Below are 15,246 nucleotides of genomic sequence, written 5' to 3'. Positions count from 1 at the left end.
ATGTGTTCAAAGTTATCTCCGCAGGATCTCCTCTGAGTTTTACTGTATGGTTGAGAAGATTTTCTTCTGTTGCTGCTAATTAAAATGATAATCAACAGAAACTTGTGTACAGTCTTGCAATTAAGAAGTTTCTATCTGTCTCGTCTAGAGACTTCCTGGGGCATGTTTTAGTTTAGATATCTCTCTGGTATCGAGGTGACACTTCTTCCCACAAAATCCCCTCACATGTATCTCCTTTGATAAACCTCTTAGATCCTCTTCACCTTTCAGTTTCTTGCCTTCATCCCTTGAAATTCCATTTATATGCCCTCTTTAAGGAGGAATGTTTCCTGAAGCCACTAGAAGCCTTTTCTTGTCAGATACTGGCTTAGAAAGGAGCAGTGTTCTTCACCTCAACAAGGTTTAGCATAGCCCTCCTTGCATTTCAGCTCCTGCTGTGGCGAGTGCTGAAGTCTCAATGTCTTGACCCATGTTGTATGTGAGGTACATGCCATACTGAGTAGTGAAAGCCTTGTATCCCTAGCTTTGCCTCTCGCTCCCTCTTCCTTTCCCCCACCCTCCCCCAGGAGGGGTGTTATGCCTACACAGGCTTGCTCTACACCCTAAACCCAGAGGGAGAGCTTCCAAAGGGCAATGCTGGCAAAACTGGTCTGTGCTCAGAACTGATGCATGCATATCCATTCCACTGAGATGCCCCAGATCTAGCATCTTTCACTTGTCAACATATCACAGATTCTATGAAGTTTGCAGTGATTAATATGAAGCAGTATCAGCTTCTAAAAGAATATTAAATCAATCTCCACACAGTATTGAAAGTCAACGGAAATAATAGATCCAAGCTGCATCCAGTAGATGCAAATAGCAGAACTCATCTTTGCTCTGCCTGATGCTGAAGATGCCTTTACTTGACAATTTAGCTTGTAAACTAATCACTGTCATTTGGCACACTGAGAGATGTTTCAGCCACAGAAAAGAGAAAAGCAAGGACTGCTGTGAGAGCAAAGGACACTAATGTAGAAAGCAATACAAATGTTATATTCCTCTTTGGCCGGCTGTATTTCTGAGTCCTTACCAGATGGCCAAACAAGATGCCATTTGTCCTCTGCAAACATATGATTATAAAGTTCTACAAGCATGAAATGTGCAATTATGGCTGAATTTTGCATACAGAGTGCAAGGGAGAGTGATGTGCTTCCCTTGTGCATTTCTGCTGGAATCAAGCCCTTCCAATCAGGAGACTACTGAGCACAGCAGGAAAGCACAATCTATTTTGGTCAAGTAGGAGGTTCTGAACAACCTGATCTAGCTGAAGATGTCCCTAATCTTTGCAGGGGGATTGGACTAGGCAACATTTAAAGGTCCCTTCCAACTCAAACTATTCTATGATTCTACCACCATTTTGCAGAAAGGGACAGGGGGCTGTGGCTGAGCTGCTCAGCTAGCAGAAGGCAAAACCACATGCAGGCTGCCGTAACAGCCAGGTCCCAGGGGAGTTTCACTCCCAGGGAAGGAGGCAGCTGCAGTGGCTTCTCAGCAGCTGGAGAGTGTCACCTTCAATGCCTGTATTGAAAATTATTCACCCTGCCCCTAAAACACACCTTTCATTTTAAGATGGAGCAAAAAATAAGTAATGGCACTGATGTAAAAATTATCAAGATGATCTTTTTCAGAGACAGCTGTTTAATGTGTAAGTCAATATAGTCACAGTCCACATCTATAGAGCTTAATCAAAGCCATACAAAATCTATGCATCGTGACTGAGTCTCAAGAGACCATGTTTTGTAATTGTGTATACACATCCACTGCAGAAGGGATGAAGGCAACAAAGACATTGGCTAAGAGGCAGGAAAGGCCTCCTACAGAAATTAGGTCTAGAACAAAAGTGCCTTAAGACATATGTCTAGCAGCAATAAAGATAGGATTAATATACAGTAATTAATGAGGAGATAGGAAACACAGACAGATAAGAAAGAGGGAGAACTCAGAAACACTGTTAGCATTGAAGAAAAGCGCCCTTTTAAGAGCTGTTACAAAAAAAAAAAGTACAGTACACTTATATTTAGATACTACATTGAAACACTAGAGAGTCGTGCAAAATTATAATAACAAAATACTCAAGTGTTTGAATTCATTGGCTTGGTTCTCAAAAATGTATTTCACTGGAAACCACAAAGAAAGAAGAGCTATTAAAATAAGCTCTTCAGAGGGTCCTGCCCTAATAAAATAAATATGATAAGACGAGCAAGACTTTGTGACCATTCTGAAATTTGATCATGATATTCCAGGCTCACAGCTAGTATAAAGAAATTGCATGTTAGATTATGCCCAAAGGATTATTCCTTCTAATGATATCAGTAAACAGTATGTCTATTTGAAACTCTGAATAAGAGAGGGCAAAGCATACTGTGTGACTCAAACGCATACCGCTTGCTACAAAAAACCATCAGCATTATTATCTCTAAAGCAAGCCCAGGCAGCTTGTGAAAAATAAAACTGAGCATAAGAACTTGCCCACCAGCGTATTGTTAAAGTTGGGATGCCCTGCCCCAAAAAGTCGGAGAAAATCCCCATCGAGATCCAAACTGGTCAGGTGGATCCCACATCTACACGTAGGAGTCAAAACCCTAGTTGAATTGAGTTTTGAGAGAGACGGTATTTTGTAGTTTGGGCCCAGTGTTTAGCGGGAGGGGCTCCCCACTGTTACTGGGAAGTTCAGATCAAAGTCACATGCCAAATCCACCATGAGAACCCGAGGGGAGAGGATGTGGGAGCAGCTCGGAGGATTACATGTCATGGCAGCAAAACAGCAGTGGCAACCCATTTTTGTCCACAGGAGCTTGCGACCCGTAGTCCTGTGGTGCACAGGTCCCTGGGCACTGGGAGTCATACTGCACCTCAGCACCAGCTGCCACTGCCACCACCACCACTGTCACCACTGCCACACACTCCGAAGCCATATCAATGCCGAAAGCACTGCTGAGGCCACAGCCAGGCCCCAGCACTGTCCCTAACAAGCAGAATTAAAATAAGCCTGGGACTGAACCGGCTGCACTGGGCACACAGAAGCATCCTCTAACTGGGGCTATTCAATTTGTTATTGCTAAGGGCTGCTAGGTAATTTTAATGAGGCTCAGCTGGGGTTTTTTTCCCCTTCTCTTTTTCCCCTTTTGGGTCAGCTGTCAGGCTGGGTGACAGGAGCCAGACCAAGCTTGCTGGATGTGAAGCCACCCCTCCGGCCAGCCTGATCGGGAGCTTTCCCACAGGCTGCTGGCGGGTCAGCACCCTGCGCTCTGCCTGCAAGCACGTGCGTGCCTCTGCTGCTGCATGAGCCTGGTGTGTGAATATTGTGGGAGGAACAGGCAATCTTAAGCCTTCTTATGCCCCAACTTGCGTACTTTTTGTAACAGGTTTAAAACATTCACTTTTTTTTTACCACTGAAATGCCTGGGTAGTGTATTTTGTACTGCTCTTTTTTTTATGTGTACTTTTCAGCTAAATTATCACCTTTTTTGTTGTTGTCCTTACCTTCCGTATGGTTATCTGGTCCTTGCTGATGTTGACTACTCAACTCCAATTTCACACCACTGTGTCATCAGGTCTGCCCTGTCTTATGCTGGTAAACTCTCACTGCCCTCCATACTGCACTAACTCTGCGCACTCTTCACTATTCACAAGGGGAAAGAATAAAAAAATACTATTTTTTTTTTCAAGCTTTCTGTTTTACTTCTGGAAACCTGCAAAAAATGAGGAAAGAAAAGCAAAAGTTGCAAGAAGGAGGAGTTGAACAGAGGCCTAAGGAACCCACACAGAGGGGCAGGGCTGCAACACTGAGTGCAATTACAACATCTCATAACTGCCTTAATGAGGGGTCTGTTTATTTTTACAAACAAGGAATCATATCTCTATGTTATTATTAAACACATCACAACTGATGCGTCCCCTTCAAGCCTTCAGAAAGATCTGCCTGTCTACTTTTGATGATGGAGAGTAGCCAAGCAGACCTCTAGGCAGGTCTTTCTCGTGCGTGGTGGAGCAGCGGGAGGACTCTCGCAGGGCCCCGTGCCAGCTGGCAGGGCTTCAGTCTAATAATCCTGTACAGCACTTTCCTACAGCGCACTGCAGGGTGTTGTGAGGCTTCATTAGCTAAGGCTTGTAAAGCATTGTGAGTACTTAAATAAAAGGGACTGGTTTAATGTTAAATATTACGAGGATGGTTTTTTCACTGTGCAAAACTTACAGTTCCAGTCCAGAGAAGTCAGCTCTCGCCCTGCTCTCAGCTCTGTAAGGAGAGGCATCTGCCAGCAGCAGTAGTATCATCATCACTGTCAACAAACCGGACTGCCTGGGGTGGCCTGAAAGCAGCACTGGTACACTGGTTTCTTTCACAGCTAAGGGAACGTTTCGTTGATTTCTTAACAGAAAACTTAATTTTCTCCATTGGCCACAGGATAGCACCTAAAACCATTTGCAGGACAGTCATGTTTTTACCAGGACATTTTATTAAATTATATTTAAAACTTTCATAAAGAGTAATAAAAAAGGTAACAAAAAGGAGGTAAGAAGGCTATATTTTAGAGTAAGTGAAAACTATTGCCTGAAAACTATTGCCATTATTATTAACAGAATAATTCACACTGAACAGCAGTAAGCTTTTAGTGGTGCATTAAATAAATAAATGGCAGGTTAAATTAAAACATTTAATCAACTGCTAGCCTTTGCAAACCTTCCTGCACTTTGTCATCAAGGCTATATACTCATAGACAACAAGGATCTTTTTGTCCAGAAAATGAGTTCTGAAGAGCAGAGGAAGCAGTCCACTGACTGTGACCCTAACAAATGGTTGTTCTGCATTTTACCTTCCAAAAAAAATGAAGCCAGATTGTTTACAGGAGGTAAATCTAGAAAATTAAAATAATCGTTCTGACACCAAAGAAGAACCATTAATTTTACTATCATTTAAATGTGTTTGAGATTACTACTATAAATTACACAGGTCAGTTTCCTCCTTCATTTTATCAACTTACGTCAACCCATTTCCCAGTAGTCACCAAAGCACCCTATTTTTGCTTTCCATAATATAAAAACCTTAGAAACCCAAACTTGTTACAGTGGTGGAGACAATATCTTTCTCATGTGCAAAGTGCTATGTTGATGAGCAGAGCTGTGGCCGGGTTCCTCTTCCCATGGTCCTCTCCTCTTCTTTGCCATTCCTCATGAGTAAATTGGCTTAATGACATCTGCCATTAACTGCAAGAGCTGATTTTCCTTTCCCCCTTTCAATGCCTAGCAGCCCCTAAAGAGATTAAAAAATACTGATTCCCGTTGAGGTTTACTGTAGCTGGCATTTCTGCTGCCTCTGGTGTTCTTAACTTTTGTGTTCATATTTCTGACCCACACAGCCCTCCCCACAGCATCCACCTTTCAGCAGCCAGGATTGCTTCCCAAAAGCACGGTCTGGGATGGGTTAAGTCCAGACAAACTGTAAGGTCAGCCACGTAACCCAGGTTTTGGGAACATTCCTGTGGCAGCTGAAAACACTGCCCACAGTATCTCCGTCTGTCTGTCGGGCTGCCTCCTTCTTCCTTACAGACACTCAGACTTTTCACTTCATTTCACCCCAAACACTTTTATCATGGTTTTGTGCAGCACAAGCATGTCAAACAGAGTAGTCATTACTTAATTGCTCAATATCTAAATCAGAGAGTTTAGTCAAACATCTCAAGTTTTCTTAATTATAGCCAACTTTATATAAACATCTGTTAGCAAACACCAGGCTCACAGGCTTGCAGGAAGTACACCACAAATGACGGGTAGGCTTGGGAGAATAACCTGGGGTAACAAAACAAACACAGTGGTTCATCTCAACTTGCTAATCTTCTGAATATGTCCATTCTTGTGTGATTTTGACAAGAATTTTTGAAATTCAACCAGAAGTCTATGTTTCACTGGAGTGTTTACTTTGATACTACAAGAGAGTAAGGACTGAGACAGTATTTTTATGTTACATCTGTTTTCTCAAGGAATTCTGTCATCAACATTATATCAATTCTTTCTTCTATAAAGCATAGCTAGCAAGACCTAAGCCTGGCAGAAAAGTGTTTACAGTTAATTTCATATCTACAAATTTTACTCTGGCCTTCTTTTCACTCACAGAAGGCTCTCTTACATATAAGGAGGGTTAATTTTGTGGCAGACTGGCCTATTAGAACTTTTTTCCATTATACATTGGCCCTGAGCAATCAGCCTCCAGGCACTTCCTCCAGACAAGATCAGGCTTTTTCAAATGGAAAAGAAACCTTGTCCTCTACCGTCTGTCAGTTAGACACTGAAGATCTCTACCAAGACTAGACCCAGCTCTTCTTTGCTGACTTTTCCTTTCAAGAAGAGATCTTAAATCTCCAGCATAAGAAGGCATAGGTGGTAAAACTGCTCCTGACACATCCAGCCTCTGGAAAAGCTGTAAATTCAAATGGGAAAGAGCTTAAGCGTGGTCTGTCTCACATGCTTTGCTCACCACAGGACACCTACAAGGTATGTGACCTGCACAGCTGAAGTCCATGATGCTGGGGAAACTGGGTGCTAGCACAGCGGTGAGGGACTGTGGGCAGAGCTCTCATGGGACTCATCAAATCTTCAATAAAAAGGGGCCATCACAAAAGCAGATGTCAATCTATTTTGTGATTTCTTTTTTCTATCCCGATTGTCCTTATGGTAGCTGTGTCGCTCTGAGGAGCGCAGCCAGAACACAAACCATATTACCAAACTTACTTTTTTATTATGCTGTGCTATCTAGCAGCACTAGTAAATAAATGTTTTTATCAATCCCTTTCATCAACTTAAAGACTTTCTCAGGGTATCTGCAAGCCTGTTTTTGGGGTTTTTTTTTGTTTGATTTTTTTTCCTTAGTAAGAGGATCCTGTACAGCCCTAATCCATCTTTTTATTTTGACTCTCTGAAGGTTAATGACATCTTAGCTCCTTGTAGCTGCAGTCAGCTGTGCTTCTCCAAATGTGCTGGCTGACATTTTTGCCTTGTGGCACATGCATCCTATGGAAACCTCTAATTCCTCATTTATCATTCAACCCTGCCTCTCTGCAGGGGAACCTTTTCCTTTCTTTCCAGTGGGAACACAAGGGAGACATTGCCATGTTTGCCAAATTTAGCATCAAATAGTCCTCTCATTATCTTTAGCGGAGATGGCTAAGGAGACGGAGTGCCATGTTTCCACCTGGTGGATGTGCCCAGGCTCCTTGGAGAGCGGGATGGCTGTTGTGCATTTTGCCCAGACAGTGGGCCAGAACATAGCCACAAGACCATCTCTGTGCATAAGCAGGGGGAGAAGGAGACATGAGGTCCCTCATTGCTCCATGTCCTGACCCATTCCTATCCCATTTTCCAAGTTTACATGAAATTGATTGACTTTCTGCAACCTACATCATTGTTTACACTTGATAAAGATCTGTTAGAGTTACAGAAAGATACACAATCACACTTACTAAGCACATGGATGGCGATACACAACAATATATAGCATTTAATTGTGACATATCCAGCTGTTTCTAACAGCATTACGTGATGTCCCAAGGGAGAGTTGCAGCTACACATGTAATTCTCACTCTAGTGTAACCTGGCTCTGGTCTCCATGGGAAGTAACATCTCTTAGTATTTTGCCTGGTGGAATTATACTATTAACAGTCTAGAAAATTATTAAAAACAAAAATAACAAGAAAGTCATCTTGACAGAGTAAAACCTATGTCATTTCCTACTGCTTCTGGAGTCCCTTAAATCACCCACAGGGAAGGAACCTTTTTTTGTTTGGCATGGCTTAATGATGGCCCTAGAAAATAATTAATTAACCTAATGCCAGGAAACCTAATGTGTAACATTGAGCATGGTATTATTAGTTGTGCAAGTGCCAAATAAGTTCTTTTAAAAAAAAAAAAAAAAGATACAATTTTTGTTACTGTTCATCAAATTATGAAACACATGTAACCTATCTACAGGATCTTATAAAATTTACATTTATATAGCCTTCTTTCGTGCTTGCACATCAACAAATACCTTAACAAAAGAATTCTTTACAAAGCTGGAAATAGACATTTTTATACTGACATGGAAGGCAATCAATCTGTAGAAACAAATAGGTAAAAAATCAAATGGATTAAACAAATAGGTAAAAATCAAATGTTATGTCCATAGTGCTTCAAGGTGGAAGAAAAATCAATTTAGTTTCCTAAACCTGCATGGACTCCACCTGCTATGGGTGGAGAGAGAAATTTTAGCATGGAAAGGAAGCAAACACATAAGAAAAAGAGTTGAGTATCTCCACTAAGATGCAATTTTGTCCCTGCAGTCTTATTTAATCGACTGAAGAGTCCCTGCTATTACCTTCAATAAGCTTAAACTGCTTCTTGGAACATTGTCGTGAATAAGTGAATCTCTAGATTAAATCATAACACACATAAACACACATGCAGAGGAAGAGGAAGAATTACAAATATCCTCATTCCTTAATCTTTCAAGGTTTCATCTCATTAGCACTGCAACAGAAATGTGAATCTAGGTGGCTTTCACTGCCAGACAGTGAAAAAAAAAATGACTGGATACCAAATCAGGTAGCCAATTATTTTTCTGTGAAACTGGCAAAGCATTACTGCCAACTTGAGTTACACTCATGTAGGTAATGGTGGTAATCTTCTTTAAAACATTTATCAGCTTACTGTAAATTAGGTAACCTCCATCTACAAAAAATGCCAAATTCATATTCAAGAGGTGATGTATGTGATACTTACAGAAATGTATAAGGTAGGTAAAGGCATGAGTCCAAAATATGCTCAAGGAATTAACGATCGCAAAGCACATAAAATCCTTAAAGAATTTGTCTGGCCTCCATATTGTGAAGGACAGAAAGGCTAAATAGCCCTAAGCACTCTCCCTGCTACGAGAAGACCTTTTCAACCTACGATTTTTTTTTTTTTTTAAACACTTTAGCACATTGATAAAGTGTTACACTATTACCCACTGGTCAATAATTCATTCCACCGGCTAATGCACTTAACTACTAAACTAGCTGTGGCAGACTCCTTATACTGAGCATTAAAGCTCTGAAATGAAAAGGGAGCAGGGCTGCTGAATTCTGGTTGCACCAGAAGCCCAGAAGAATTCAAGTTTCTTCCTGATGAAAAGTGTATAAAGCTATTAGAGCCTAATCCTATTATTTTATATTTAATTTTTAAAATCTTGCAAGTGAGGTGTCCATCTAATTGCAACATGCGGCAGCTCAATATACTGGTGAAAAAAATCCCCGCAACAAAGCAGGGGAAAAAAAACAGTTAAAAAAAGAGACCTCTCACTGCTCCCAAACCCCATCTTCAGGCACAAACCTGTTTAGCTTTGCTCAGCCTAGGAGCAGACATAATCAGAGCTGCCACCAGAGCAAGGGCTTTTGCTGAGGTGAGCCCCTACACGGTGAGGATGTCAGCGCGTCAGCCACCACAGAATAAGCGTAACATGTGGCTGTTCAAAAGCAAAGTGCTCTCTGTCACAGTTATATTACGGCTTGACATGAAAGGAAAACACTTTAACTTTCATGTGACAGATCTTAGGAGAAAAAAAAATGACACAGTTCTGAAATGCAAGGCTGAACTGTCTGGATTTTTTTTCCCATTCCAGTTTAGGCAGTTAACCTCTATGACCCACTTCTTCCCCCAAATAATTTATTCCCACAGACTCACTCTTCCCCAGGAATTAATTTGTGACACTGAAAGGAGAGCAGATTGCTGTGCTTTTGGGTTGAGCCTCCTGATATGTCAGAGATGTTTAAGACAAGTTGCCAGTAACATTTTCAGACTTACATACTACTTTTTTGTGAGCTTATTTAGGGAAGCTGGCAAGAAGAGCATGCTGGATGTGGCTGGAGTGTCCTTTTGCTGACCTCCTCCAGAGCTGTATCTCCTTGGGAAGCCTGGTTAGTGTAAGGGTGTGCTTGAACAACTACAGCTTTGATGAAAAAATGGTTTTCAGAAATAGTTTATTCTCGTTCATGTTCCCATTACCACGGAGACAAAGCTGCCTCCTGGTTTCTGATGCTCTTTCAGGCATCAAAATCAGCTAGATATGTACCTCTGAAAAATGAGGAAATGAAGAGAGAAAATCTATGCTATAGCTGCAGAAGTCCTTTACTTTTACATCCATCTTTTAACAACAGCCCATCTCTAGCAACAGAGATTCCAATTACATGAAGTATTTTCAAATCAGCTGGATCAAATTCCTCAGCCAGAGTGGAAAGTCTCTTTGTTCCAGTAAGGCTGATTATTAAAGAAATATTAGAAAAGCTCTAACTTTTAAGTGGAGTATATTAAAGTGTGATTCCATTGCTTCAAAAAGAGAAAGTAGTTTTCCAATCTGGCATTAGTTTGCCAGAGATTTTTCAGGATTTTATCAAAAAACAGGTATAGTCTAAAAGTACAATGAATACCAGTCAGTGTGGTTTCATGAAGAATAGGTTCTGTAAACACCTGGGGTTTTATTTTTTAAAATATATATTTTAAATAGTCTGTGTTGATGCAAATAATTTTCTTACTATCACATAATATTTTGACTAAAAAGTTTGCATTGTCTGGAATTAGCAAGCACTTTCCATGGATCTGAAAGTGGCTCACTGATAACTCTCCAAGCTGTGACATTAGTGAAAAGATATCAAGAAGCAGGGCAATGAGAAAAGAGATATTCACAAGAAAATGTTTTTGGTCTGATGTTAGTTGACATTATGAGTGATCTGGGTGACCAGAATGGCAGGATAAAAATATTGCCGAGTTAATATGCAGGTATCAGAAAAACTGGTCAGATGGTAAACAACAAGAACGGGTTGGTCTTATGGACTGACCTGAATCACCTCACCAAATAGTCTGTGTACCATGTAAGGATACCACTGCACTGCATTGAGAAAAATTATGAGAGAGACGGTCTGGTAATTATGTGCCCAGCCAGATGCTTCCAGGAAGAACAGAGATAAGGCAAAGGAGAATGGTCTACCTAGGCTTAAAATTCACAGATGGGAGCTGAAAATAGATAAATATGACCTTGCAATAAGATATTGCTTCACAGTAGTGAAGGTAATTAAAAGGTGGAGGGGATTACAGGAAGAATCAGTAGACTTCCAGTCACTTAGTCTTTAAAATGAGATTCCCTGCTTTTCCAGAGGATTTGCATGCTTTGACCTTCTTCTGGAGAAATTAAGTGGCCTCTAGGCAAAATGAGTCAAGAGTAGATGGCTGTAGTAGATCCTTGGGGCCTTACAGCCTGCAAATAATTTATTGATAAGTCAAACGTTAAGTTTACAACAGGGCAGAGAGGAAAAAAGCCAGCTTAGCTTTGGGCAGCATCCGTAAAATGAACAGGTTGGCTTTAGACATTTCTAAACGCCAGCTTAGGCCACCACCTCTCCAAAAAGAGTCTCAATAAAATATAGTCCAGAGAGGAACAACAAAAATTATCCTGACAAGGAGCTATTTTTGAGCAGAAATTCTGGTCTGTGACCAGACTTCAACAGCATCCTGGTTTATATCAGAAGTAGTGTGGCCAGCAGGAGTAGGGAAGTGATTGTTCTACTTTACTTGGCACTGGTGAGTCTGCACCTTGAATACTGTGTGCAGTTTTGGGCCCTCACTACCTTAGAGGAATTGATACAATGATGATGCAGAAGTGTTTCAAGCACTTTATCTACAAGAAATCCACTGTAATAAAGAAAAGCAAGTTTGGGACTTACAGGTTTTGCTGTGGACTTGTGAAACTGACTTAAAACGTGACAGGAAAAGAAGTCCTGCATTTCTAGGACATGAACCCAGTGGCTTAACAAGATTTCCTCTTTAACTTGCTTAGTAAATGCACCATTTACAGCATTTCCAAAGCCCCTGGATTTCAGCAGTGTGTCACACTCCCCACATCATGTTGACAAAGGGATCTGAGCATGGAGCATCCTCCTGTCCTGTGACATGCACTACATGGTACAGCAGATGATACTAATGAGTGTGCCTACAGCCCCCAAATCCTCCTGCTCGCTGATATTGGAAATGCAAACTGAGTTCATTGCCTCTGCACAACCCCTGACAAACCAAATCTCCAAGGATAAATGACAGCCAAGGCAGAGCAGGGCCCTTTGAATGCGAGATACTGTTCAAATTCAAAGAAGTGTAAAAAAGAAAAATAGAGGATGATGTGCCACTGAAAGGGAGGCAGAGAAACACAATACATGAGCCTTGAATAAAAATGAAAAACTAATCACACTTTACTGAGGCTGTGGATAGAACATTTCATCCCCTTTTTTGTATTCTGATCAGTCAGGCAGGCATAAAAATGACCTTTCTTGCATGCATGTTTTCAGAAACCTGTTTCAAGCAGATGTTTATTTTATCTGACTGGATCTCCGCTGGCCTTCAGCACAGATGACACCAGATGTTTTCTGTTTAAGGACTGTTCTCTGAAAAGTTAAGCCTGGGCAGTACGGCAGGTGTCTGTGTACGAGCACTTCAGCTTCTGCGTCCCCAGGATCTTTTGGTTGTTTGTGACTTCAGCGGAGGCTGCCAGGGAGCAGGAAAGCAGCCTTTTCCTTGGCCACTGTTTGACATGTATCGCCTGGGAAGTCAGGGAATGGTTTGAAGGGTCCTGTACTGGCCCTAGGCCCCTGACAAGCAGCATCAGAGGTGCCCTCCGACAGCTTGTTGGTGCGGTCTTCCAGTAGGGCCACCACATAGGCCTTTGAGACACCTCTTTTTCCTACTAGAGGAAGATTTCTCAACAATGAACAGGAATTAAAACCAAGAGCATTTCCTTCCTTTCAGCTCCACTGCCACAGGCTTTAGACACCTTTTCCATCCTGTTTAGTCCGGAATCTGAATGCAGAGAAAGCTGCCTGATGAAAGTAAAAGGATAAAAGACCACTTCTTGCTATTTAGCTTACCTAGTACAATAAGACCACCTGAAATGGGCCATACCAAAACGTCTGTCTGGCTCAATCTCTTCTCTCTGACAATGGCCAAAAGCAGGTGTCCATGGAAGGGTAGCAGATAAGGATGCACCAACAGGACACTTTACCCAACTAATGTCCCAACATCTGGTAACATGTGGCTGAAGGCCACAGTGAGCCAGGGACGATTCCTGTACATTGGGTAACCCCCAGTACATTTATCGGTCTTTAACATATTCAATCTCCACACATGAATTTGTGCATCTACAATATCCCATGGCAGACAGTTCACAGTCGAGCTATACATCACTTGAGTGGATTAACAGTGAGCAGGTGAATGCTTATGTTGTGGGAATCATTTCCTGTCTGTTACACCCATCACCTGTTAAGAAGTGGGTGCATAAAAGAAAGTTCTTGAAAAATAGACGAATGTACACAAAAGGTTGAATGCCATTATGAAAAAAGGAGATAATGAAGCACTGGTGTCAATACATTGCTGGTCTCTTACTTGTCTTCATTCCTAACTAAGAGGTATTGGAAAGCTAGAAACGTAACATTTGCATTTAGTTTGAGTTTTTATTATTATTACTACTACTACTACAAATATCTGCCTAGTTTGGATCAAAATCCTAGGGTTTAACCATACTATGCATCCCAGCTACTATAACTTTATTTAGTTAGCTGGCATCTTGCACATTTTCTTGAAGAAAAGGTACTGATTTTTTTTAGGAAAGTTTAAGTTTAGGATTACAACATACGACAAGGAGACAGAAAGACATCCAAGGGAAGCAAAGTGTTTGAAAAATGACAACGATGGGCTAATCAAAGAAGATAACATAAATTCCTAAAATCATAAGGATATTGATGAAATCTGAAACAGGTGAGAGCTATCACAGTAAAGTTGCTGCTGCTTCTTTTTTCTTTCAAAGACCTGGACTACATCTTACTGTAACTACATGCCTGTAGACCTGCAGCAGTCTCGGCAACAAAACGCCAGCAAACAGAAAGGTGGACTGAAAGAGGGGCTTTACTGACTTCTAAGAAGTGAGTAGAAGAGCGGTAGAGAGACATCTGCCAGTCCTAATGCACTTATCAGCCAGGATTTTGGCTTTGAGGAGATTTCTTAGTCTGGATGGAGGAAGGAAAGTGAAGAATCATTAAGAGATACCTGTTTGCTCAACTGCTTTGTTATAAATCTAAAGGATTTGACTGGAGGAACACATTTGGACACAGATTTTTCCGATATAAGTATCTTTATTTGTTTGTGCAATAGTAGAGAGCATAGTTAATAGAGCATTCAAATCTCCTTGCAGATGTCGTTGGGGATTCTAAGGCTGTTTTCAAGACATTCGTAGCCCTCTGGAGTTTTCCAGCCATGACCCACATCTTCATATAATGAGTCATTACTGCTGCCATATCTGAGAGCCTGTAGGCAAAACTGAGCACAGACTAATACGTACAGAACTAGTTTGCATGCTTGCAAAGGAGTGTACATATGTACAGACAGATGCATAATCAAGGGACAAAAATAACTCTGAAAAGACTTCACTACTGTCCTTAAGAGGCTGTTGGCTCTTAAACAAGATCTTTTCACCAGTATATTCCAGGATTTAATTACATTACTATGGATGACAGGAAGTCATCCTCCTTCATCCATGTAGGGATATAGAGATTACTGAAGGATAGCTAAAATCCTGAGTGTATTATAGCATTAAAACTGTTTTATGCCCCATCAATGAACCTAGTTTTAAGAGAATAAAAAGAAACATATTTGATTATACAGAGAAAAAAAAATAAATATATATTGAAAGGTATTTATCACTACGGGGAACTCACAAATCCCTGTTGGCTCATAATTAAAAAACAGATAAAAGAAAGCAGGGAAACTATGTGATCTAGTCTCAATAAATACTGTGAAAACAGCGCAAATGCTTTTTCACATTATTTCTGTAAAACTTATTTGGCTTGCAACATGCCACTGCATTTACCAGTTCTAGAAAGAAACCATATATTTTCACATCAGCTACTAGATGTCAAAATAACTGGGTCAGTTGCATAACAGTTGCTGCAGCACAGAGGAAAATAAGTCTATTTTTTTTTTGTACACACAATATGGAGCAGAAGGGCTCTTTGTGTTTAATTTCTATAATATTGTGAAAGTGTTTTAGTGATTTGATGTTCTGGAGTACTTTTTCCCAGTTTGTTAAGGATACTTTTCGACTTCTTCTGCTTTTTCCTGTTATTTTGCTGACAGCTTCATTCTTATGAAGATGGACCGCCA

The sequence above is a fragment of the Chlamydotis macqueenii genome, chromosome Z (genome assembly GCF_036417535.1).
Source record: "Chlamydotis macqueenii isolate bChlMac1 chromosome Z, bChlMac1.mat, whole genome shotgun sequence".
NCBI lineage: Eukaryota > Metazoa > Chordata > Aves > Otidiformes > Otididae > Chlamydotis > Chlamydotis macqueenii.
Note: the sequence above shows the minus strand (reverse complement) of the source record.